We start from the raw sequence: 26,882 nt of genomic DNA on the forward strand, positions 1-26,882 counted from the left end.
ACTGGACTTCAGTAACAAAAAAACAGAGTGGCAACTAATTAAATTTCAAAACATCACCAGCCTACTAAGTGTAATTGTATAATGTTCTGTAGACTGTTTAAAGCCTTGTTTTCTCAGAAAATAAAAATTCTGGAATTTTTATGCATAGTTCCCAGTTCCATTTTGCTTAGGCAAATTCAGTGTGAACAACAAAAAGGCAACACATAATAACTTTTATTCTGGTTGCTAATCCAGACATTTTCCTTGAACACAGAAATATAAATGTTCCTTTCATATATAGAATCACTGTTTTTAGAATAAATTACCATGTTTTTAATTTTTATTCTCAGTATTTATTTCCTGGTAATTCTGTAAGGAAAACTGCCAGTTTTACCTCAGAGTTATTTTTTTGTCTAATACTAAACCTTTTATTCATTCATCCATGCTATCATGCAAGTTTTGCTGTGCTGTTACTATAACAGTGCAGATGTTTATTATTTAAAATGGTAAGGGTGAAGTTGTTTAAAGAGCCAGTCTTAGTTACAGGTGAACATTGCTTTGAAACCTCAACAAAGAGGAAAAGAAATCTTAAATATCAGCTCCTATTTACCTTAATTTTCGAGCAAGAAATCATTTTTTGATTTTTAAAATTTGGGGGTGGTGGTTGTTTGGGGGTAAAGATTTAAAGCTCTGCACATTAAAAGGTGTGTATGGTTGTTTAATATTTGTTCAGTAGTGTGCTGTTCCCTAATCAAGCCCTTGTGAGTTGTAAATCATGGCCACTATGTCACTGTTTTGATTGGAAGCAAGAGCTGTACCAGAACAATCCTCTAGGGACAGCAAACTGCAGCTGTTTCAGAATTTTTTTTTTTTTTTTAATATGAAGTTGTAGTGAAATTCATAAGGTGCACAGGGGTGTAGTAGGAAGATTTTACAGCAAGCTTGTCCTGTAGCAAGAGTGCTCTGGTAACAGAAACTTAAGTTGTTCTAACCGTCCAAGCGGCAAATGTGAAATTATACCCCTTTCTCACCTCTTCCCTTGTCCATCTTAGGAAAATTTGCATGTGAGTAATCATAAAATATTTCTAAAAGCATTTGGGGCTTCACTAAAATGTCTTCTTGTTAAATGAAAGGATGTGTTTTCCTTCTAGAAACATGCTGGTAATTTTTACCATAATTTTGCTTTCATGAAGGTATTTTGAGTGTTTTTCCTTCTTTAATTTCTGACCTACAGACAGTACAAATGAAGCCTGAGGACAGAAATACTAACTTATGCAGAATTGCAATGTAAATATTTGAGTTAATTTACATACTGTTCATCATAGACAGTTCTAGACCTAGACAATAACTTTTCATTAGAATACTCTCTTTAACATACTCTAAGTGCTTTCCCAATATTAAACTGAATGATTGCAGAGAAAATTAGTTTTTGATATATTCAAATCCTCCATCCATATGCACAGACTTCTTGCAGTATTGATTGTAATATTATTCCCAGACGCCCTAATCATATGTTAGTCCTTGAATAATTGAAGTAATAACATAGTCACGCTGGGATTTTTCCTGACAGTAAATCTGGCCCACTGGTATGTTCAGTTCCAAGGAGGGAAGAGTGGAGGAATGTGACAGATCGCGTGCTTATTGACATGTGGCTTGCACTAGTGGTTATGGATCAAAATGAAACACGGATGTGGAAAAAATAATTCCTATTGGACCAAAGCATGCTCTGATCATATTTGACATCTGAAATCAGCCTTTGCATTTACTGCAACAGCATCCTATACAATAGCATGTTTCAAATCCTTGGCGATGTAGGACTGGTTATAATGTAACATAACATGAATATAACCTAATATCTAATCTACAACTTACATGGGTTGTTTGGAGCACAAACAAAAAAAAACAAAATCTTTTCACCTTTGAAGAGAAATGGATAAACATTGAATAAGCAAGCAGATAAAAAAGTTTTATTGCTGTCATCTCTTTAGTAAATGAATAGGTACTGAGCATAAACAGCAGTGCTGGGTTTCTGCAGGGGTGATGCTTCTTGCCATTGCTGTTCTGAAAATCCCTTAGCTACAGCCTGCAATCTGCCTGGCTTTGTTCAGGGACATTCACAGCTCAGCTTTCACAATTATTAAATGAGCCAAATTTACATACCTCCTTATCCAGATATAGATCTATTTTAAAACTGCTGTGGAAAGAAATGCTTTCTAATAACAAAACCACCTCCTTATTCCTAAGCCTTCCTAAGAAGCAGTAAAAGGTGGTGGTGTGTTTGGTAAATGTGCCTCAAGGGATCACACATTGAATGCAACTTCCATACTTGGATCCCAGGCACGTCCCTTTTTACACCACTCTGACTAGTTTAAAGTGGCCATGAACAAGCATAGATCATACTTTCTTCCTTCAACTCACATGAAAGAGATGTGGCAGAAACCAGGTGCGTGATATTTTAAAATGTGTGATAAAAGCATCAGTTTGGGTAGAGCACACAGTGCCTCCATAAAAGTCTTTTTTCCCCCCCAGATACGGAAATTCAGAGACAAGCCAGTAGACCTGCATGAGGCCACCCAGTGTGTTAACTGCACCACCAGGATTAGAGCTCTGGTGTTGCTTTTGTGCAACCATGTAGCTAAGCTGCTGTTTCATGTGGCTCCCTTTGCATGGAAAGCATGCAGGCACAAGCCTGGATTGCTCCAACTGCACACAGAGGGGTTGCGGGATAAATCCACCCTTCCTAGATGTTTGTGGTCACAAGCAAGCCCTGTTCCACCAACAGATCTGCAGTAACAACACACAACTGAATTGAACATGGAATATGGGGTCATCTTCACATAGTCCATCTCAGCACCTTTCCCACTCTACAACGTATTTTAGTCCTGTGCAGAACCCCCACCTGACGTGTTGCAGTGCCATGAGGTTTCTGCAGCTGGGCAGGATTTGCTGCTGCTCTTTGGGCATTCATGGTCTTCTCCAAATACATCAAACAACTGAGCTTGCACACATCCATGTTTACCACTCTCCATCTTAGGGAGACCCATGATCTAAAAATCCCCTTGACTGCTCTGTTCCAGTGAATGTCAGTCAGGAAGAGAAAGATTCCTCAACCTTTCTTAGGAGTTACTTAAAAAGCATTTATTTTTTTAGGGTACCGAAGTGAATGTTGAAATAAAATACATCCCAAGTCCAGCCCCTGGATGTCCTTGTTCAGCCTCAACCACTTCTGTGTAGACAGTTATTTTCTCTCACACTCATTTTTGGAGCCTGGATTACTTGGGGTTTTTTACATCCTTCCCTTCAAATTCTGCATATCACAGTGGAATCTTACTATGGAGTTGGATTTGACATGCTGGTGGCTTTCCTAAAATATTTCTGCAATGTGAAAGTTAAATCCCAAACTTTGCTTGCCCGGTAGAAATATAACCTGCTGGTCCTTCATTTTGAACTTGCTTTTCCAACTAACATACTTTGCCTCCTTCTTCACTGTAGTATGTTATGAAGTGTTAATGGCTACCATTCTAGCAGTGTGGTATATATTTAGTAAGACCTGCATGCATGAAATGTATGGCCAGACTTCACGAACGCAGATTTGGGAAGGGCTCTCCCCACGTGGGTGTGCCCTTCCAGCCTGTGCAGTGGATGTTTTAGGTGAGGCACAGCGTGCGCAGAACTGGCCCCACCGTTTAAGTCCCAAGGTCCATCTGCCACGGACGAGCGAACTTGGACAGTGACAGTGAAGTCCTCAGGACTGTCACAGCACCCGGTACTAACCAGGGCTGACCCTGCTGAGCATCCGAGATCTGACAGAATCGGATGTCAGGGAGGCTTTAACTGCCTGGGGACGGTCCCCACTGAGACTCGAACTCAGGTCCTTGGGATTCAGAGTCCAGAGTGCTCTCCTTTACACCACGGGACCGCCCATGCATGAAATAAAGAATGAGTATTTTGACAGTGTTCATTCCTGATCTCATATAGTAGCCCAAATATTATGTCATGTACAAAACTCATCAAAGTACTAGTGGCCCAAATCAGCAGAGTGGAAGTCCCTCTAAGACTATCTAATCAGAGAAGATTGATAAAATAGGATGTGTTGCAGCACCTAGCCTACAGCCACTTTTTAATTCAAACAGAGAACTCGGTAATATTATATGCCTATTTTATATTTATTTGTTAATGGATTTTGTATTGAATGTATTCATTTATTCACCTGCTGTTTGGTGGAAGAGTAAAATATAGTGTCTCTTTGTGATAGCACTTGTTCCTTTCTTGTAATGTCCAGCCTTTTGGGGAGCTGTATATTGCTTAGTGCAGCTGTCACATCATCTTCACTGCATGCACATTTTGCAAAACCAAAAGCAAATTCTCATCTGTCCTATTTGGACAGTGAATATATTTTACCTGCAGTATACAGAAATCTGCTGTATGTCCAAATTGTAGTATAGCTCTTCAGCTATGCAGCAGAATCAATTTTCCTCTGTGTTTTTAGGAGTAATACTAACTTCAGTGCCAAAGTTCTCTAGTTGCAATGATGTTATTTGTAGGATCCAGTTTGAACAGAATCCGCCTTTGGTCTTCTGAGTCAGATGGATTGTCTCCTGAAGCCATTTTATACTTTACCAAGTGGCATCTGTAAGACATAACCATTCACAGTGTGGTGTTTCCCTCTGTGGCTAAAAACTAAATATCTAGGTACAGCTTCTCTTTATGAAAGGGTATGGCAGTCACACTCTGTAATTAAAGGAGAACACAGTTACTGTTTAGACATCTAAGAAGATACTCAGAATCAATTAAAGCTATTTTGGACTTCTTTGAGCAGTTATCTAAATAAATAGGATTCCCCTTTCTTCTTATTCACTGCCCTCGATTGAAGTGCCCTCTATTGTCTGCTCCTTCAAAATCTAGCCAAGGCTACCCTTGTGGCCTGTATCATCTTTGTGTCCAATGTAATTTTTAAAATTACCATTTTCAGTATGACCAGGATCTTTTTTTTCCTGATGAATTTGATCATAGATACATTAGTTCTCAAATGTCAGAAACTATCTTTCTGTGGGGTTTTTTGTGGTTTAGCTTCTCTTTAAAGCAGTGTCATTTCCTTTTTGTTTTTCCCCATCTCATTCCCAAAGGAATGAGCAACAAACTCCCTTTGAGAAAAAAATATGGCTGAGGAAGAAAAGTACTTTTGATGATTAAGGCCCTTCTGTTCAAACAGTTCCTGCTTATACTATGGAATCCATAGATACTGGACATATGAAGGAGAGGGTTAGAAGATAACTAAGACCCCTCAGGCTTGGAATGTAATCAAAGAAGTATTGTTTGGGAATGACTTAAAGGGAAGTGGAGTGGCTAACATTTTGGCCCCAATCCAGCTACCTCTGGAACTGCTGGCAGAATTCCCACTGACTTAGGAGAAGCAAGAGCAGACCTTTTGTGTGGTGAGGACAAGCATATGAAAACACAATGAGAAAGATGACAACCATGCAAATCGGGAAAGAAAACTGCCTGCAGATCCCTTATTTAAAGGATATCTCTGCCTGGGTAAATAGCTTGACAGGAGAGGCATCTCTCATCTCCAGTTCCTTGGTAGTGCTCAGCTCAGTCAGGAACACCTTTTCATGGAGGCCGGATCCCACTGTAGAAGTAACAGTGATTTCAGGAGTAGAGCTAAAGCTGTAAGAACAGCTGAAAATCAGCTAACAACATGAGTACGGTTGTGCTGGGTAAGAGCAAAGAGCTAGCTATCCTGGCAGTCTGTTTCCTACATAGGATTAAAGAACAGCAGCACAGGTCATATAGAGCACAGTACAGCCTTTGGTACACCATCCCAACTTCCCTAAGTCACTAGTTTAGGACTGTTTGGATATTATCTGCATTTCAGAACATTATGGACCTATGTGCAAACAGTTGAAGTCTGAACTCCAGGCACAGCATCTCCCATTATATTTATGTTAACAGGTCTCAAGTTAGCAGATGTACTTCAGCTAGCTGTACTGTAGAGCAGCTCTTTTCAAGGCCAGTGCCTGAAAAAGTTGCTCTCCACCTCTTTGCTGCTGTCACAGTTGTGTGACTGACTGGAGGCACGTCTCTCAGGGCTAGTGGTTAGTTTCCTTAGTTTCCACCTAGTTTGCAGCTCAGATGTTACAAAGCCAGTGTTGGACTCTAGCTTCTGGTTGGGTTTAGGTCTCTACGAAACATGTGGTTTTCCTAAGAGCAATGACAGCTGTGATTGGCATTCCTTGAAATGGAAGAGTGCATTTCCTAACTTGGTTAGGAACCAGCACTGGGAGAAATGGCAAAATTCACAGAAAGAGAAGTACACCTTTAGGAAAGGATGAAAAGAAAAATTAATATAAAAGGTACAGAAACCAGGGAAAAAAGGAAAGAGTAAAAGTGAGATTTGACTGCTGTGCTAGAACCTACAAAAGGAGCCACATGTTTACTGACTTTGTCCCAAGCCATGAACAGGTCTGACAACCACAGAAGAAGCTTTCCCCATTAACGATTGGAGAGGTATTTGGGAGTAAGGCAGCAGCATACACTAGCTGCACTTTCCCTCACCTTATGATCATACGGTTTCCATTTATTGGGTGGAATTGAATAGCTGCAGACTTGCCACTCTCAGAGGAAAGAGATCATCTTACTTACTGTAGAAGTCTTAGGGGCGTTTTGGCTTGAATGTATGAGGGAGACGCCTTGGCCATGGCTTGTGAAACCTTGCACAGTGCACAGCAGGAACTGCAAGGTGGTTTTGCTTCAGTGCAAGTGTGAATGAAGGGCATGTGTGGACACAAATAACATTCAGCTGCTGGAGCAGTCTTCACTGGGCAGAAACGGTCCTGGTGCTCTGACATCTCCATAGCTTTGGCAAAATAGGGTCTAAAACAGGGAGTATTTTCTATCCACCTTTCTCAAGTCCAAGCTATTGGGAGAAATGAGTCTAGTGTCCACTCAGTGCTGGCAGTGGCAGGGTCAGTGTCCTTTACGATTCTTCCCTTGTTCATCCCTCTTTCACTCACCCTATGTCCACATCTGTCAGGTTTTGGTCTTTTGCTTTAAATTCCAACTCCTGACTTTGGGCTACTACCTGAGATGAAAAATAAGTTGCTATCCCTTGTGACTGGGGGAGAGGCTGAAAATGTGAACCTGAGATGTGCCAAGGCTAACAAAAAGAATTCAAAATTTAAATTGCTCATGAATTTTTGAAGCCTTTTTGCCAATTTCTGAATGCTAATTCAGAAAAAACTGAATAACTCAAACTAATCAAATTGTGCAAACATTTGTCCCTGCCAGCATTAAGCAATGCAAAGCCCTAATGTTATTTATTTGTTTAATAATGTTATGTATTTAACTACAGAGAGTTTGGAGGGAAAAATAGTGAAGTGAAGGGTACCATTCAGCTGTAGTCAACAATTGCCTGTTTCACAGGTAAAATGGGAGACTTAAAACAAGTGATATCCTTGTATGGCAGGTGGAAGTCCTTTCTCCAAGCTTCTTTGTCACTGTGCTAAATAATTCCATCATTTTTGTGTTCCTCAGATTAATCAGAACTGTCAATTAATTTTTCATATACCCTTTTTGACAATGTTACTCTTTAACTGAGCATTTCTCCAAAGCCCACTACTATTTTCTTAATAAATTATCTCATAAACAAACTTTCTTCATAAATTTTCTTCATCAGGTGTTAAAACTATTGAAAAAAAATTCTGATTGCATGCAGACTTACACAGTTTCTGCAGATATTGGTCTGCTTGGTAGGTGTAGTGCTCTGTAGCAGACTAGGGAGTTAACAAACCAGTGTCCACATCAGTCACTGGAGAGAAGAGTCGATGTGGCTTCTGCAGAATTAACTCTGATGTGTAAGTGCTCAGATTAAAGTAAGGAAGGAGCCAGCAATCAACTGTCTGTGGTTGAGGCCCTCCAGACCATATGCTTGCATTTCATCCACAGCCATCACCCAGGGCTTTTGCATAAACTGAATGCTCACACCTCAGGGCAGAAAATTCACTTATAGGTAACTACCCAGTTAAAAATTAAGAAATTTCTTAAAAGCCAGAAGTGGGGTACCAAAAATAGCCACAGACAGTGTGCCTCAATTTCTCCAGGCATGCTGAAGTGTGATATTACCGATTGTCTTTGCCACTTCTCTCCCATCTGGACTGTAGAGCAAAGAGTTTACACTGAGCAGAAACTCAGTTACATTCCCAGGAGTGAATGAAATATGAGTGAGGAAGGTAATATTAGGAAATTGCAGCACTGCTCTCGGATTTCTTTGGCTATATTTTGACAGCTGAATTAACATGAGTTATCTGTGCTCAAGTGAACTTCCCCTAGCAAAGCACATCTTACTCAAGAACGGCCATCCTGCAAAATTATACTGGAGCAGCACAAATGAATTAGGGGATCATCAATGTGCCTGTCGAGCCGCACAGAGAGATTAACTTGGTAAAACTAAATAGTTTGCATTTTCATTACAGTTTGAGAGGAATCACACAAGTTAAAATTACCATCACTTTAGAACTCTTTACAGTTGGAAGTCTGCTGAGGGAGGAAATTTTAGTTTTCATTCAAATTAATTTATGCTGAAGATAAGTGCTTTGATTAGCACTTTACAGAAAAGGGTATTTTTGAAAAACTTATTTCATCTGCCTTCTAAGGGATCTCCAAGCAGCTCTGGGACAAATGGCTTCTGGGACTTAATGTTTTGCCTCTGATTCATTCTGCCAGAGTACTGCTTGTGGAAGGAAAACTCACATCCCACATTCTTTGTTTACTTATATCTCATTTTGCTCTGGAAAGAGAAAGGAAAGTTTATCTGACAGACAAAATGCGGCTGGAAAATTAGCAGGACACTTTAGAGTGATGTTAAAATTGCTTTCCTCAGCCTTCACCCACAAGCACCTGGGTGCAGTTGAGGTGGGAGCACCTCTTGTTTTAAAGCATTATGGAACCCCCAGGAGCTTGTGTTTGACACACAGTGATGGAAATGGAAGGCCATGAACTCGGTGGAAGTTCAATTTGTTGTTTTTGTTGTATAGTTACTTTTACATTGCCCCCCCCACCCCCTCCCCCCCCCGCCTCTTCCGCTCCAGAAAGTAATATCTTCATTCTGGTAAAGGCTTGAATTTTCCAAAAGAGACTTTCAGGAGGGACTCTTTATCTGTGTGTTCTCCAGCACTGGCGAAACTGCTTTTTTTTTATGTCTAGAAACAAGGCTTTTTTACTGTGAAGTCCCAGCAGCAGACAGCCTAATTTGTTCTTGGCACATCCTAGGGTTTGCATTGCTGTGAGGGTCAGAAATGTAATAACTCACAAAGCTACCTCCTGAGCTGGACTCAACTAGTCTTTTTTTTTTTTTCACTTTTGCAGTTGCCTTTTGGGAATGGTAGAGCTTCCCTGAGCAGAGCAGAGCAGAGCAGAGGTTTGTGGAGCATGCTATGTGGCATTATGCCTAGCAATGCCACTGGAAAGAGCAGAGACAGGACAACATTGTCTCTCCTTTCTGAGGGAATGAAAGTGGGGCTTGCAGGAGATGCCACTCATCTCCTCTGCAGTCCTGGTTGGTATTGGCAGAAATTGCATTTTCCTTGCTGACATTTAAAATGCTTTCTCCCATTTTTTACAAAATCTGCAGAAAGTGAACCCTTCTCATTCTAGGCTGCTGCTTGTTTGCCCATGATTCCTCCTTGCAAGACTCTGGCCGAAGGCAGCCATGGGAATATAAATGCCTCCTGTGTGAGGAAGGTCACATCCGTGCCCAGCACTCAGCAGGGGCAGCTCCTCCAGGCTGCAGCATGGGCATGAGAACTGCATCTTCTCAGAGGGCTGCTGTGAATTACTGTGAGGTCTGGGGCAGGTCGTGTCATTGCTGCCTGCCTCAGTTTGCCTGGGTTGTGCATAAACAGTAGAAGTGCTGTAAGGTGGCAGCTACATGCAGTGATTGGAGCTTCACAGTTCTGGGATCTCTGAGCTGCTCATAAGTGTTCCAGGTGCCATTATTCACAAGGTACAGCTGTGGGCTTTAAAAACACTTAAGACTTGGCCATATCAAAATGGATGTTGACCAGACATAGTAAAATATATCCCTACCTAATCTCAAACCTGGATTTAAGCTTCCCAGCTACTTCTAGGTGTTAGAGCAAAGATAAGCAAGACAGCTGGTGAAAATATTTAAAACGGTAAGGAATTTCTCTTCTCTATGGACTATTTTTACTCCTTCCCTCTAAGCACATCTACTTTTGAAGAGAAATTGGATAAAAATTAAGTTGTTTTGACAGAATTATGAGAATCTGAAGGACATTTGCATGTCATTGGCAACCTTCAACTAGAACTGTCTGTGGTGGCTCCAGACATAATGAAACACCACATTTTGTGCAACTAAATGTTCGTTACATGGTAAAATGTTGAACTCCAGACCCTAGTATCATCAAAAGCATGATGCACTGACTTGCACCAAGACCTGCTATGGGAAGTGTGACAGTGGGTTAGCTCAGGTGCATACAGTCTTACTAAAGGCCGTAGGATTGTATATGCCTTCTCTACCTCTTTCTGTGACATGGGTTGAGGTCTTAGCCTGTTTGGACTTTTTATGAAACGATATGTAGTTGTGGAAGCATTAACAGAAATTCTTCTTAAGTTAACTTCACTGCTGTTACATTGATACTGGAGGAAGTCTACAAAATGCCAATATTCCTCCTCTGCTGCCATTAATGGTACAGAAATTAAAATCTTGGTCCACTAATATATATTGATAGTAAGAAATATCTTTTGTAACACTAGGTGAAACCTCTTTGTTCAGTAATAATTCAGCTTCTCACTTCCCTGGGCAGCCTGTTCCAATGCTTGACTATCTTTTCAGTGTGGAAATTTTTCCTAATATCCAATCTAAACCTCCCCTGGCACAACTTGAGCCATTTCTTGTCATCCTGTCACTTGTTACCTGGGGGAAGAGCTCAACCCCCACCTTATTATAAACTCCTTTCAGGTGGTTGCAGAGAGTGAAAAGGTGCCCCCTGAGCCTTCTTTTCTCCAGGCTAATCAACCCCAGCTCCCTCATCTGATCCTCACAGGACATGTGCTCCAGACCCTTCACCAGCTCCATTGCCCTTATCTGGAAACACTTCAGCACCTCAATGTCCTTTTGGAGATAAGAGGCCCAGACCTGGACACAGAATTTGAGGTGCAGCTTCACCAGTGCTGAGTGCAGGGGGACAATCACTGCCCTGGTCCTGCTGGGCACACTATTCTTGATAGAGGCCAGGATGCCACTGGCCTTCTTGGCCACCAGGACACACTGCTGGCTCAGGTTCACCACCTGTCAACCAGCATCCCCAGGTCCTTTCCGGCCACTCTTTCCCCAGCCTGTGGTGTTGTAGGGGGTGTTGTGATGCCAGTGCAAGACCTGGCAACCAGCCTTGTTAAACCTCATGCAATTGGCCCTCCATCCCTTCATCCAGATCTCTGGGAAATATATTAAACAGAACTGTAAAGATATTTAACAGAACTGAAATATACATACATAAAAAGTACTAGGCAAGCAGAAATATTGTTTCAAGTTTTATGTTAAGAGCTATTGAAAATACGTGGACACAGATTTGCAAACTAATCTTTTATGCAGAGTTCTGATAATTGTTTTTACCTAAGGAGATGCCTTAGACAAGCAGTTAGACCTAAAAATACTGTATGCCAAGCAAGAATTGCCTATTGTGTAATGAAAGTTTGGTAATGAAGCAAACTTTGAAGTGTATCTTGGGGAGAGGGTCAGTAGAGTGGAGGTTAAAGAACTGGAATTTAATAGAGAAGTGACAATCATTCAGAACAATACAGGTGAAGGTATAAAATATAATTGGCAGGGACATTGTCTTATAGTAGTAATAAACTCAAGCTAGTGTGAACAGTCTAGGAAAATAGTGAATGTAAAATATTTGATTCATCAATTTTAATGCAGTAGATCATTCATGTTACATATGATCTTAGGGGTTTTGTTTAGAATGTCTTACACATTATCATTAATTTTGTTTCTTTATCAAGAGTTTTGCAAATATACAGTGATAAGAAAAGAACAGCAAGGAAGTAAGTAGAAATTCAGTCAATACCATCCAGTGGAAATAATTGTAAAGGAAATTAAGAAAGAGATCATGCAATAAAATGATTGGAGGAAGGGAATAAATACAGCAGAATTGCTTAATTTGGTTTCATATAGATTTGTGTCTCAAATGTACTAAAAGTCTTCTCTCCTCTCCTTGCACTTTGTAGTTCAAACTTAGTAATGTGATGGGAAGCATTTTCATGCTATTATCTAAGATGTATCTTTATTGAGGTAGAAGCTGTAAATTCAGTGTAACACAGTGTAGGGAACAATAGCTGATACATCAAAAATGCAGACGTACAACACACGCAAAAGTAGCAAAGCTGAGTTCAAAATTAATGGCTATTCTCATTTCCTGTTTATTTAGACACCTTGGCAGACACTACACAATTTTTCGAAATTGTTTCTGGTTTCTGCAGTGCAGTCTTAAATCCTCCTCTGGAGTGCAAGTCACACTGCCTGCAAAAGCTCTGTGAAGGAGAACTAATCAACTGTGAGCTCCCCTGTGGATGTGACCTCTGTCAACAAGCTGTTCATGATTCCTAGAACGGATTTAAATGGATACCAGTTCTTCCTCTGCTGTAAGAAGCTGTTGACATGGTTGCAGTTGATTAAAAAAAACCCTATATCTTACAGGAGAGTAAGTGAATCATAGCTTTAATTAGGGAGCTTTCAGATCAACACTTTGCTCTTTGACCAAAAGCAAAGGACAGCAAAGCCACCTCTGGGGTGTGCTGGTGGTGCCCACCCAGAGCAGAGTTTCCCACAGATTTTCTGCTGCGGAGACAGACAGACATTAAGAAGGATTCTCCCTTCCTTTTGACATGAATAGCAATAAGATAAATGTATACTGATTTATTCACCAACTGAGGCAGGGAATGGGTGAAGCGGAGGAAGGCAGGGAAGTTCTTCTTGCTACGTTTCCAAGCAGGCTCTTTCCCAAGACAGCAGAGGTCAGTGTGCTCATTAGGAAAGAAGTGGGGAAACTCAGGAGGCACTTGCGATATTTCATTCTTGGTCTGACAATAGCAGTGTCTTCCTATGTAAAGGAATTGCTAATTCACATTTTTCTTTTGTAGTTAAAAAAGAACATCTTTTGGCCAGTAATAAATACAAAATCTGCATTTAAGAAGAATCCTCTGAATTCTCACTGCCATTCATCTGAAGAAGTTATTAAAAAGGATTTGGAGTTGGAGACTCCACAAATTAATTTCTGTCACTCAAAGGACAGGAGGGTGTGCAACACTAGACCACTCTGTTTGGGCAGGGTTCAGTCTTTTCCCTAGAACACCAAAAATCTTTTTAATGACAAATGTAATGCACCAGAACAGACCAAGAGGGTTTATTATCATGTATATGTCTCACTAGAAAGCTGCAGTTTTGAGCATGATAACTTTGACACTATTCCCTGAGATGTCAGAAACTACGTGTTGGCCCCTGCATAGCCCTTGTGCAGCATCTTTCAGATGACCCTGGTTAGGGCTGAAAGTGACATGACACAGGAGAGATGAAAGACTGAGGTACAAATAGAATTGCAACAAACTTTGTATCCAGTCAAGCAGTTTTTTTTCACTCTTCAGTGCACTCAATGCTGTATTACCTACTGTGCACATTTTAAATTTCTATCCTTTCTTATAAATGTGAAATCAAATCTAGCTTTGTTCTGACAACAGATATCAAAACTTAAGTTCTTCTTACCTTATAGGGAAAATAAAATAAGCTGTTGCTTGCTTGGTTGTCCAGCTGCTAATTTTCTGTCCAAACCCAGCAGGCTGAAGCTGGAACAGGAGAGGGCAGTACAGGAGTGTTTGAACACCCAAACTGTCAAAGCAAACCAGAGTGAGCAGGGATACAAGCGTTCGGGAAGCATGTTTTTGTTTTCATCGGTAACAAGACAGAAGCTCTTACAATTCCATTTGCTTTCTTCAAATAAATGTTTTTTCTGTCATAGACACACTGTAAACAAAATTCAGAATTGTTTAGTGGATAAAACTGGAGGATTGTATTATTTGACATGTTGGGTTTATTTATTGTGATGAGAGGATCATTTCTTGGGTTAACTGAAAAAAGGAAGACAGTAACTTTTGTTTCATCTAAGGATAATCTGGGATATTTGACACATGTATTCATATTCACATGTTTCTTTCCTGAGCTGCAATAAAATCAGTGTTTCCTGGGGATTGCATCCCTGCATCCAGCTGTGTGTGTTGGGATTTGTGGTGTGGCTGAGCAGAGGGAATGTGCTGAGGCACTGTTTAATCCAGAGGCACTCCAAGCATGTGCTGTGAACTGAGGAGAGACAGTTTTGCCCTCTGACACAGGACAGCAATTGAGCCTTTTAGTGCAATTCTTTCACAGAACAGTGGTGCTGTAATGTTCACACAATGATGTACAGCTCAACAAGCATGTGAATGAGCATCCAGTGTTGCTGTGCATCCTGCCATCCTAATTTCCCCACCTCTCCTGAAAGAGGGTTCACCCTCTGAACTTTGCCTCTCTTTGCCTCCCCACTGAAACAAGCTCTCACAGGGTGACTCAAATAATTGTAGGCAGAGGAAGAAGAAGGTGATGCCCCAAACAGGAGGAAATCCCTCCTCCTCTACAAAAGAGTGGAAGCACAAAAAGCACAAGGCCAGCTCATTGGTGGGAGTGGGAATTTGGCAGTCTGGTCTCTTAAAACAGAAAACATACTGGAGAGATGTAAGACAAATAGCTCATCTGAGCTAGAGCCTCTTTTTAGTCTTCAGAGTTTGACCCAAGTGTCACAATCTTCCTAAAAATCCCCTAATTTCTTGAACTATGGAAGCATTATACTAGGCTAACACAGGAGGATGCAATTATCTTCTACTACTTGATTTACTGGATTTGAATAGACCTGTTAGAAAAGACTGATCATCATTTATGGTAACACAGATCTCTTAGGGGTCACTGTGCCACCTGATGCCGTACAAGGAATTATCAGTACAAGCAAGAGAGAAACTTCTGGTCCTTAAATCCATTTTTAACATCTGTGTGACAAGCACTGATATAGAAGTCAGGAGGAGTGTTCATCTTAGCACTGCATGCCTCAACCCTATTGTACCATGTGAGTTTTGAAGACCCAAATCCCCAGACACAGCACAGAGAACAGTGCTGATCCAGTATACATTAGCTGCTGCATTTGTTTTGCAAGCTTGGATATGGTGAACTGATAATGGGTCTTTTCCATTCACATAGCTGAATGAAAATCTCACAGGCAGTAAATGTGTGGAAATAAAAAGCAGGAAAAAGAATTTGTCTTTTTTTTTAGAGAGGAGATGTAGAGATGAACTCAACCAAAAAGAAAAAAAAATAGGATCTCCTTAAAGACCTTCATGACATTAGTGATTCCTTGAGTACATCTGCTCTGCTTTGTACATCCTTGTAGAAAAAGGGTGATCTAGACTCACTCACAGGGTTTTTTTCTTTCATTCTTTCTTTTTCCTTTTCCTTTTTTATCCTAACAATTCTGAAATGTTTACTTTCACCCCATTATCTTTTATGGAACTCAGTGGCATGATCATTTTTTATTTTTAGAGCTTTTCAAACAGCAGAAAGTTTCACTGCAGTTTTTACATGTCTTTGCTGCCTATTAATGTTACATTTCTTTTATTAAATCACTCTGCTTAGTGTGTATATCATAGCATTTTCTCTTTGAGTGGAGTAACTTTCTGTTTTCCTTCTGCTTATTCTCCTACACACTGTGAGTCCAGCTTGGTGAGCTGGAGACTTGTTCTCGTCTGGTCCTGTGGTATAAATTAGTCATCGGAGGGCATTTTTGGTTTAGTTTCAGTGGGAAAGAATTCAGTTTGTGCACTCCCAGATTACTCTCTAATACAAATCAAAGCACAGCAAATGGGAACTAGGATAAGATTCTCATAAAAACTCCTGATCCAATAGAAAATTTAACATAGATATAACTAATGGAATTTAATGCCTACACGATAAAGGTACTTTTGAAAGTGGGTCAGAATTACTTCACAGCTTCTTTACATGCATTTTTAATGAAACATACAATTGGCTTCAAACGTGGTCATGCATGGATAACTGAAGTGACACCACCACCAAATGTCTGTTCTAGCTTAGCTAGTTGGTTGTATGATCTTTTTTTTTTCATATAATTTAGATCTATTAGATGTTCTTAGGCTTGGAGTTTGAGTGGCATAACTTTTTTGGTCTAGAACTTGTTTTGTATGAAGTATTTTCTTTTAAAGATAGTAGAGCTAATAAATCTAGATACGGGTATATTAGAAATAAACATTGTTGGGGGGTGGGCTGTGTCGGAACATGACAAAAACCTTATCTTCATTCAGTTTCTAAAATATTCAGGCTCAGGCATTGGAAATTAACAATCAAATCTCAAACTCTCTTGCCAGGTAGATTTATAAGCATTAAAAATGTGCATGCACAGCATTGACCTCTTTTCAGCTTACACAGATTTACTGCTGGATACACTGCATCAGTGAACCTGACTGCAAGTGGGGAAAAAAAAAAGCTCACTTGAAGTGATACAACACAACTTGACAAATTTAAGTTCTTGACTTGAGAAAGCCCTTTAGTTTGTTAAAAGCAAGAATTAGTATATGCAGAAACACTACCAACAAACAATTCCCTGGGCTCAGTTTTCTGTATGTGATCTCTTCTAGCTCTTTTCTACACTACTAAACACAATTCTTGGTTCTTCCTGGTGTTTTGTTTTGTTTTGTTTTGTTTTTCCAATTAGCCTCTCAGTTGCAAAACCTCTTTGTAAGTAGCAAATGGAAGTTGATGAGACTCATGCCATTACCCAAGGGAAGATGACTGGGTAGACAGCTACCTTTAAAAAGTCTGCTGCTCTTTTCTAAATTTTTCTGTTTTCCCTGAGGCCATGCCTTGAACATCAGAGGCCAGAAGGCAGCGTTAAGGCCAGGAGTGGTTGTATACAGTGGCAGTCTAATGAATGTGTAGAGCGATCTTTTTAAGTGGTTTACAGAATTGTGGGTTGTCGTATTGCTGTTTCTTTGAAGTACCTTTTTCACAGTGACTTGTGCTAAAATTCATGTTTTCGTCCTTAGGGTGGGGAATCTCCTAGAAGTCTGTCAGAGCAATTGGCTTAACTCCTTTGATTTGAAAGATATTGCAGTATTGAATTACCAAAGGATTTCTCTAAAGAAAGAATAGAGGGGAACTCGGGGAAAGCCTGGGCTGCCTGTGCCGAAGCAGTGACCAAACAGCCTTTGCTTAGACTTTGCCAAGAGCTGTCTGATCACACCACACAAGTATTCCTTTCTTACTTGTAGCTGCTTACTGCCCTGAAAAGATTATTAAAATGTGTTCAGTGGTTTTTTAAGTCACTTAATAGCTGAGCAATTGTTGCAGTTACTGGAGGGTTAGGATGCATCCTGGAGGTGGAGATACAAATGCTGTCACTGTTGAGAAGCGATTCCAACAGTGAATAAAGTGTGAGCCTCCCTGTTAAGCTTTGGAGTTTGTTGACAAATTAGACTTCAGGCTCTGTTTAGGGTTGTTTGAGTATCTTGTGTATATAACTTTGAACTGAAATAATGCCTTAAAGCAGTGCTTTTACATACAGTATACAGAACGTTAATACTCGTGCAATTCATTGGCCTGTCTTTTCTTTCTCCTGGCTACATTTTACTAGACTAACCAAATCAGAAATAGTTCACCCATCATCTTATAATGGAGGGATCTTAAAGTGAAAGGAAAAAACCTTGCGTTTAAAAAAAAGGCCAATATTTTTTAGAACAATGGCTTCTATGTATTATCATTGGACTATCACTCCTGAATGATTCAGAGAGATGCAGGTGTGCTCTTCAGAACAATTGGACCCACCACCTATTTTACTGTGTGTCTGGCACTCTGATCTGGTATTATTTGTATAAGCCATTGGTTAAATACATCTATCTACCCATCTGGGTAGACCAGGCTGTAACCATTGATACAAAGAGATACAAAGAGGCTTAATCAGCTCTTCACAGTGCGGCACTGAGTGCTCAGCCCTGTGCATTCAGGTTCTCCACCCATACAGCAGGCTGGCATGCTGGCAGTTCTCTTAACAAGCTAAATTTAGTGCTTAGAGATGGAAAGATTTAAGTAATCTGGACACCTGTCTTGCTGACATCTATCATAACATTTTTGATTGCTAGTTGAGAATATGCTGGGTGTAAAATAGGTTCCAGCATCTCTGATTTGTATTAACACAGCTCTAATGGGATTTTCAGTGGGACTCAGTTTTGCTTCAGTGTTCTTCCCGGTGATGCAAGGGACAAAATGCATTTTCACTAGAAAGAGGGGGCAGCCCACCCAGTTAATTTCTTAAAACATTTTTAATAGTCCCTAGAGATTTCAGCAGTGAAATTCCTGTTGTAACTGTATGTGATGTTTGCAGATAGTCTTCCCAATTTGTGAAGTAAACACGATGGCTGTCGAATCTACATGGGACAATCAGGCAAAGTTAATTGCTGGTTTTAAAACAAAGCAGAGGAATCTAAGGCAGCAGCAGCTCAAGTTTTATCATGAATCCGAGCATCCCTGGAAGATCCAGGCTACTCTGGGTGCTAGCTCAGTCTTTTTTATTATGTTCAGTCTGGCTTTGGTGGTCTATTTTGCAGATGTCCATAAAAGCAAAAAGGGTCTGTCAACTTGGGTCACTTGAATGATTCTTCTGTGAACAGGCTCATGCTAAGACCAGTGATTGCTTGAAGAAAGGCACTTGTGCCACACAGAGCTCTCCAGAGCTCTCATCTGGAAGTCAAGGCCCTTCTCTCCTACCTCTCCATTAGCCAAAGGAGCCTTTCTGAAACAGTTTTCAAGCCCATATTTCCAGAATGCATTAGTGCAATAGTTTGCAGCTAATTAACTTGTGTTTAGGTTGTGACTAATATTCCTAGAGCTTCTGGTTCTTAAAACTTCTGCCCAAGTTTACTGATAATCTCCTTTTAACATAGCCACAGTAATGTCACTTTCAAATCCTGCTTTTTCAGTAACTTTGTGTGGATTTTTTTCCTCATAAAGATGTAAAACCAACATTCTAACTTACAAGCTAGCAAAAAGATTGTCAGCTAAACCAAATTAGTATTCTCCAATGAGAAACCAATTTAATGATATCCCACAGCTGCTCAGTCTTCCGAGGTTTCATCTAGTGATGTTCAATACCTCCTCCCTGTGATCCCATTGCACTGAAGTCTAGCTATGAGTTACTGAGTCACCTCTAAAATCCAAGGAGCCAAAAGTCACACAGAACCATGAGGATTTGAGCTTTTCAGCCTGTTTGTATTGTTTGTGGCTTACACAGTGTTTTTTATTTTGGTCATTCCTGCCTTCTCCATCTTGAGGGAAGCAGAGGAGATCCTCTCACTGGGGAACTTTCATGTTGAGCAGGATCTCCAAGCAGCAGGAAATGCCCAGCCCCATCCTGACCTCTTCCTCAGTGTTTACTGACAGGTACACTTAGGTACACTGCCTCCAATTCCTCTGCACAGCCATAACAGGTACCACATTCCTAGTAATTTCTGTATTTTGTGGGTCTGTAATTCTCTGTTATTTTTTAATGGTTTTTCATTATTTTTTTCCCTTTATAGTATTTTATGGCCCCCTGAAATGAACTAGATAAAATTCCTTCCATGCAAATTACACACAGACTGTTGCTTCCTGACATCTGATTATATATTCTTGCAGCAGTTGCTCTTAAAACTTCATCAAGAGCGTCAAGAAATGTCTGCCAGAAGAAAAGAGTACTCTTCCTCACACTTGACCCATTTTTCTGTGCTTACCTACTTTTTCTCCCCTTTTTTTAATATAAACCATTTCTGTGATGAACTAGTCTTCTTTACTGACTCCCTTTCTGTAATTCCTTCCATATGTTTATTGTCCTTTGTAAGAAGTATGGAGTAAATTATTCCTACTCAGATCATGTTATTTTGTTTACATTCTTAGTAAATATGAAGTGCTTGATTGGTGCCCTTTAGGCATCTCAAGTATGAATCTCTTTCTCCTGAGTCTTGTATAAAAACAGGATGCTGAATTCTGTGGAGCTAACCTGGCAAGGAATAGGTTTAATAAAATAAATAGATGTCGCCATCACAATTTTATTGACAAGCATAGTTGTTTTCTGGTAAATTCCTCTGTAGTTTAACAGTTTACTAAACACGTAAAAAAAAAAAAGGAAGTGATCTTTCTACAACTCATTTTCAGTAGGGACTTTATCTTTTGACAGAGCCTCACCATTGCCTGGGTGCCTTTAGCAGCCTCCTCTGTGCTGCAGCAGTGGCTTTAACCCCATGGCACCAGTGCAGTGGCTGAGCAGCCCTGGCCTGGGTAAAGCCCAGGAAATGGGGCAGGCTCGTGGGGTTTTGTGAAAGTGACACATTTTTGCTCTCTGATCACAGTTAGAGACTGGGAGGTAACAGATCACAGCTTGCTGCCCTTTAGCGATGATGGATGGACTGCTCTTATTAGCACTTTGTCCTGTGAAAGACTGAAGTATGTTTGGCAGGAGCGTCCTCAGACATCTTAATGGTGAAAATCCAACCAGGCTTAGCTGAGCATGTGTGAGCAATGATCTTTCAGAGGTTTACAGCTCTCCCAGAATGGAGCAGGCTTGCAGAGGAGCAAGGAAATGCCTGTCCCTGGCTGTAGAATGAGGTGATTGCCAAATACTGCCTCCCTGTTCTTTCTCTGGAGTACAGGCAGTAGGAGGTGTTTAAAATACACTTTTTAACAGACATAACCCTTGCTGCATTCTTCTCTCCATTCAGCTAAACTTTCTAATAGCAAGGCAGGGAGTCTGCCTTGCCATGCTATGCAGAAGTACATGATGCAGGTCCTTTACTGCAAGAATAAATTGCAGATCCTACAGAATCCCATTTGCTAGCCCATGTGCACCACAAAAGCTTTTCCTGCCTTTTAGAAACAGAACACATACAACCAGTTTCAAGCTTTCTGCTTTCCTTTCAGCCATGACTATTTCATTACTTTGCCTCCCTGATGATCTTTCCACACTTTTTCAATGCAGAAGCAGTTTGGTTTATTAAGAAAGTTAAAGAGTTACACATCTGTGTTCTCTGATGGCTTTGCGTTTCCTGCCAGTCTTTTCTGATGGCCAGGGAGCTTACTCAAAATTTATGTTTTTAGAGAAGGAAGGAGAATTGTAATAACTTTATGAGGGGACAAAATATTTTCATTTCCATTAGAGACTGATTCTCAGCTTTGAGCCCTTTGTCATGAGTGGGTTGTAAACCTCTCAGACAGGCTGTCCCATAGCTGTCCACTGAGCCATTTGTCAGGGCAGAAAAATGTGCCTGGTGAAATTGCTCACCAGCAGCCTGCAGCTAGACTGAACCAGACATTGCTGCACTTTTAATAGTCAAAATCTGACATTAGCATTTATGAGAATGTTTATAGAGAGGTTTTTCTCCTGGATGTAATATTAAATCTCTGAGATACAAAAATTGTCTGAAATGATCACCAGTGTGTGTGGAAAGACAAAACAAGGAGATGCTTCCCTCACCACCAAACCAGACCACATGCTCCTTCCCAGGCAAGCGTATCATATAATCTCATTTATAAACTCATTTATACCAAAATTCATCCTGAAACTGCTTTTATTTCCAGCCTCATCCAGCTGCTCTCACACAAAGGCGCTTTTGAAACCTTGTTCCTTTGATGTTTGGGTGCTATTTTCACTTTTTAGCTTATGTATCTTCATTTTACCTGTTGCTGAGCTGAACTAGCCTCATTTTTCAGATAAAAATTATTTCTTATTTCTGTAATCATGCTCATATATGTTCTTTAAGTTGCAGTTTGAATTCAACTATCTCAACCACCAGTGACCAGAATTGTTTCTGTTGCAGTTTTACCATTTATAACACAGAACTAGCATGTCTGTGTATCTACAGGAAGTATCTTATTTGGTGAGTTTTGCATGTCTCAAGCAGTGCTAGTAGCCCAGAGATATCACTGAATCAACTAATACCACCTAGATTCTTCTCTTCCTGTTGTTTTTGAGTGTGGAGTCCCAGCTGATGGAGAGATTTCCTATTATTGCCCACAAAACTGATGAGATTTGTCTTACCTTGTATTGCTGTACTGGTCTCCTTGTATCATTTCTGGTGCTTCAGAACTTGTATCTTGTGCATATTTTAGGCTCCTAATACCTTTGACCGTACCTCATAGCTCTGTCATCAAAACTCCTGTCTTTTGTGCAAAAGTGATCAATAGACGTAGTAAGACCAGTCCTTAAGGAACGTAGCTAAGACTCTGTCTAGCCCAGGCCATTGTTGTCTCTTCTTTAGCCTGTTCCTTGCAACTATTAAGTCTGATCTCTTCACTCCAGACTAATTCTCCAGGTGGCATTGTAGCAAATGTTTCACTGCAGATAGTCATCTACCACACTGCTGTCAGCTGAACAGTCAGTTCTCTCACCCAGAAATATGCATGGCAAGTCTGGTTATCACGTGCATTTGTCAGCTTGTGTGCTTCTTCCTCATTCATTTTTAACACTTGGATTTTCTTATCAAAATTCACTTGAACTTTATACCTATTTGTTAGGCAAGTGGCTAGACAGTAGTTGCCTGTGTCATTTTTCCTCTTTCCTTACATTTATGTTCTGTATTTGGTGTTCTGCAGTTACTCAGTTACTCCGTCTTCTGTTGAACACAAGTGGGTATATGCAGAGAAGTGACTTGCAAACAGCTCTGTGGGGGTTGCATGTTTACAGCCACTGTGACATATCAATTTTGCTCAACTTGCAACTGCAAATACATTTTTCTGGCTGCTACCTCTGCGGAAACGCTCTCAGATTCTTAAGCCGACCTGTGTCCGTTTTGGTTGCACTCATTGGAGCTTTGGATCCTACTGCTTTTCAGTCAGGATTTTGGTTAGAGACATTCACATTCTGCCTTCACTCATCTCCCTTTGTTTACAGGAGCTGGTTGAGGCAATCTTTGAGAGGGCCAGACCCTGAATTCTGGCTATAGTGCAGCACTCTGGAGGAGCTATGAAAAAGGCAGTGTAAAAAAACCCAAATAAATTAAGCAGGTATTATGCGTATTAAAGACTCCTCACAAATGGATTGCATTCCATTTATCATTCCAGGATAAGCCATGTTCTAGCTGATATCTGTGTACTTTTTCCCTTCTGTAGTGTTGGTGGCAGCAGAAAGTAGGACAGTTTATTTATATCTGCAGAGTAAGCATTCCTGACTGTGTATGTACTGGGGGCTGATGGCAGCATTTATTCATAGTTGTTCTTTGGACAAACAGCACATGCCTTGTTATGCTTGTCATAATTCTTCTGGCCTACAGATTAACCCTTTTTCTTTTTTCTCATCTCAGATTTCTATTGCTTTAGCTTATTCCATGTTAATGACTTGGGCCTTTGATTGAAAGTGGGAATTATTTCACGGAGTTTGATGTTAGCAGATGAAACTTTCTAGAGTCTACCTATAGTCAGTGCAGGCAGATTGGCCTTTCCAGGAGATTTCCTGGGATGAGATAATGAGTGCAGACTAGATTTCTCTTTTTCAGGTGGGTAATTGTTAGAGATTAGTCACATTTTAGAATATTTTTAAATGGCCAATAATCAACATAAAACAAGGGCTGTTCTGCAAGAGCAACAAAAGGCCTAATTAAACTTCTGGGAATACAGAGAGTTATAATAAACTGTGACAGGACAGGAAGATTCAGTACTGAGGGATCATCGTAGAAGCTTAAACATGATATTACATCTAATGCAGAGGAATCGTTGCTTGCTCTGTGTTCTGCTCAGGGACAGCTGGATGAGTCCCATTGGTTCAGAAACAGGAAGCAGTACAGCTGTGTCCAGAAAACACAGCATTCCAGTCTTGCCATGAGCAAACCTGGTTGTTTGGATGAAGCATCATCTTTGTGAGATGGTGCTTTTCCCGGGAGCTGAAAATGTTGTGTTGCTGCACTGAAGCACAAATTGAGCTCGACCCAGGAGCTTGAGCATGACACTGCCTTCTGTCATCTTCCTATAGCATAAAAAGTGCTGTTAAATAATTTCCAGGCTATGCCCTCAGGTTTTATTCAGTTATTGAGACTGTTTTGCCCCAGTGAGGAGAGGAAACCTGTGCAAGAAAACAGTGTATTTTTCAGATGCTATGTAGAATAGCTTAACTTCTAATCCTTTGGTGTAAAAATGAAAATACATTAAAAAGAAAAAAGAAACAAAGGTCCCAAACATAAGGAAAATAAGATATTATCACATCACAGATAATGGTAGCTGTTACAGTTTTACATCTGAGAATGGTGAAAACTTCTTGAATAAAATGGCATAGAACATCCCCATAACATTGGCCAAGACTGTAATGTTGCACAGAATCTGCAGTAAGCAACACTGGTTATCTGTGGAAAAAAAAAACATAGTAAGAAAGTGTATGGGGAAACTCTCCTTTAATATTTTTCATTGCTTGGAAATGTAAATGTTTTCCTACTCCACAGTGATTCAATTCCAGGGTGACATGTGCTGCTGCTGAGCCCCATGGCTTGCTCGCACGGCCACACATCGCTGTCCGGAGGGTGCAAGCGATGCACATGGAGGCTGCTCTGGAGGGAACACTGAGTAGGACTGAGCCTCTCTAGTGTGCATGTCCTCTGCAGCTTCCTCTATGTGTACGGTGTCTTCTCGTGGCAGGAGGAAGAAGGAATGAGTGAAGGGTGTCCATGAAACAGCGATGGTGCGGGGAAAGGTTTTGCGAGTGGGCTCCTGTTATTCAGTAACATGCTTCCATGCAAACTCCAGACTGGAATTAGTCAGCATTTTCACCATCTGAAATGAAACATGGGTTTGGTAGCGGTGTAGGGACTCTCCTCCTCTCCTACACAGGCTTCATTACATGTGGTACATATCCATGGAAGTGCATCTGTGTCTACTGATCATTTGAGTACCAGTTAGCTTAGATATGTTATTATAAATGTTCATATTGCAGTTATACAATTGCCATTGGATGAGCACCCTGCACTTGCCCAGACCCAGGGTGGCAAACAGCATTGGACTGCCACAAATGAGCCTCATGGCAGACTGGCACTGTCAGCCTGTCAGATTTGACTGGTTGCTTGTGCTTACTAATTCTTTGTCTTCTAAATAACATCAGCAACAAAAATATCCAGTTATTTCTGAAATTACATGTCTTCTTTCATTCTTAGGCAGGCACAATTTAAAGAAAAATATCCCTGTGCTTCTGCCATGTGCTTGAAGTATAAATCATGTTATCCTTATTCTTTTAGCCACAATAAATAAACAAACAGGTGTTGAAACTTGACTACAAGATTATAAGTGTTTTCCATTATTTCTCTTTCCTGAAAACATTAACAATCTATGCTAAATGTAAATGTCTACAGATAGCAGGAGTTTGCTGTCAGTTACTCTCTTCAAGCCTCTGTTAAAAGCTGCTTTTTCACCATTTCAACCTTTTCAATTTGTTTTAAAGACAAAAAATCCTAATTCTTGAATGCTTAAGAAACATTCTAGACCAATTCCACAAGCCATTCAATTGTGTGTTAATTAAAATAGCACAGTTCTTTCTGAATTTAAGCCAGAGAATTTAACCCTAATTCAACAAGGCACTTAAACACTGGCCCAGCTCCATCCTGTCACACCTTCTGGGTTGAATGTGTGTTTATATTTTCTGCTAAACTGAGACCTCGGTCAGCATATTTATTTATTTATTGCGCATATTATGAATCATTATCTGTTTTATGAATATGAGTTCATTCCACTTAATACAGTAGGATATTTCCTGCCTCTATGCATGCAGCTGAGGCTTGTACTGTAATTCTGTTATTTTGAATAAGAGAGGGAACATTAAAAATGTAATTATTTTAATCTCTCAGGTTTTTTTCTATTGTTAAATGCAGCCTATTGAATGCAGGCTGAGTGCCCATTATTTTTGTCAGTTTTCGGATGGCTTTTCACCTGTGCTATAGCGTAGTGCATAGGCAGTTAAATGCCACCCTGACACCCGATCCCATCAGATCTCAGAAGCTGAGCAGGGTCAGCCCCGGTGAGTACTTGGATGGGAAACCTCCTGGGAATACCGGGTGCTGTAGATTCTCATACTGAGAACTTCACTGTCACTGTTCAAGCTCGCTCGGCCATGGCAGATGAACCTGAGGAGTTAAAGGGTGGGGCCAGTTCTGCACACGCTGTGCCTCACCTAAAAAATCCACTGCTCAGGCTCGAAAGGCACACCCATGTGGGGAGAGCCCTTCCCAAATCTTCATTCACGAAGCCTGGCCATGGTGATGATAGCATAGTCGGTGAAGAGGCTTTTATGAACAGATAATTAATTACACGTAGCATTAGAATGTCATTGTTTTTGTTTCAAATATTATTTTTTTCTGTAGTTGATAAACAGATTACAACTATTAGTTTTAATTGTCATCTTATGCTTCTATACATTTACATTATTGTATAAAGCTGCCTTAACTAGTTTAAGGATACTGCAAATGCTGATTTGGCTCAGAACTTAAGATGGGAAAGAAAATGTTTTTTAGGTATTTTCCCCATTACCATCATTCTTAGATCCATGAGTTGAAACAGGTCCATGCATTTTTAAAAATTCTAAGACTGTTGTTCTCAGAAGGAAGCATTTTCTAACCAAGTTTGCAAGCCTGACTTGGCAGTTTGAGGGATATACAAACAAATCAAACTGTGAATGCAAAAAACATTGGTCATATTCATTTCCATTGTCAAAAAAAAAAAGCTAAATTCAAAGAAAAATACTAAAGACTTGTTTGACTTTATTGTTTTAAAAGTATTCATTGTAATCAACAGAAAT

General features: G+C 40.3%; 1 protein-coding gene across 3 annotated transcripts in view; it reads left to right on the forward strand.

Moving 5' to 3' along the window:
• The window catches only part of SCFD2 (sec1 family domain containing 2), a 197,349-nt gene that overhangs the window by 148,696 nt on the left and 21,771 nt on the right, over positions 1-26,882 (forward strand). The window lies entirely within an intron of this gene.

This window comes from Pithys albifrons, chromosome 5 (assembly GCF_047495875.1).
Source record: "Pithys albifrons albifrons isolate INPA30051 chromosome 5, PitAlb_v1, whole genome shotgun sequence".
NCBI classification, from domain to species: Eukaryota; Metazoa; Chordata; class Aves; order Passeriformes; family Thamnophilidae; genus Pithys; species Pithys albifrons.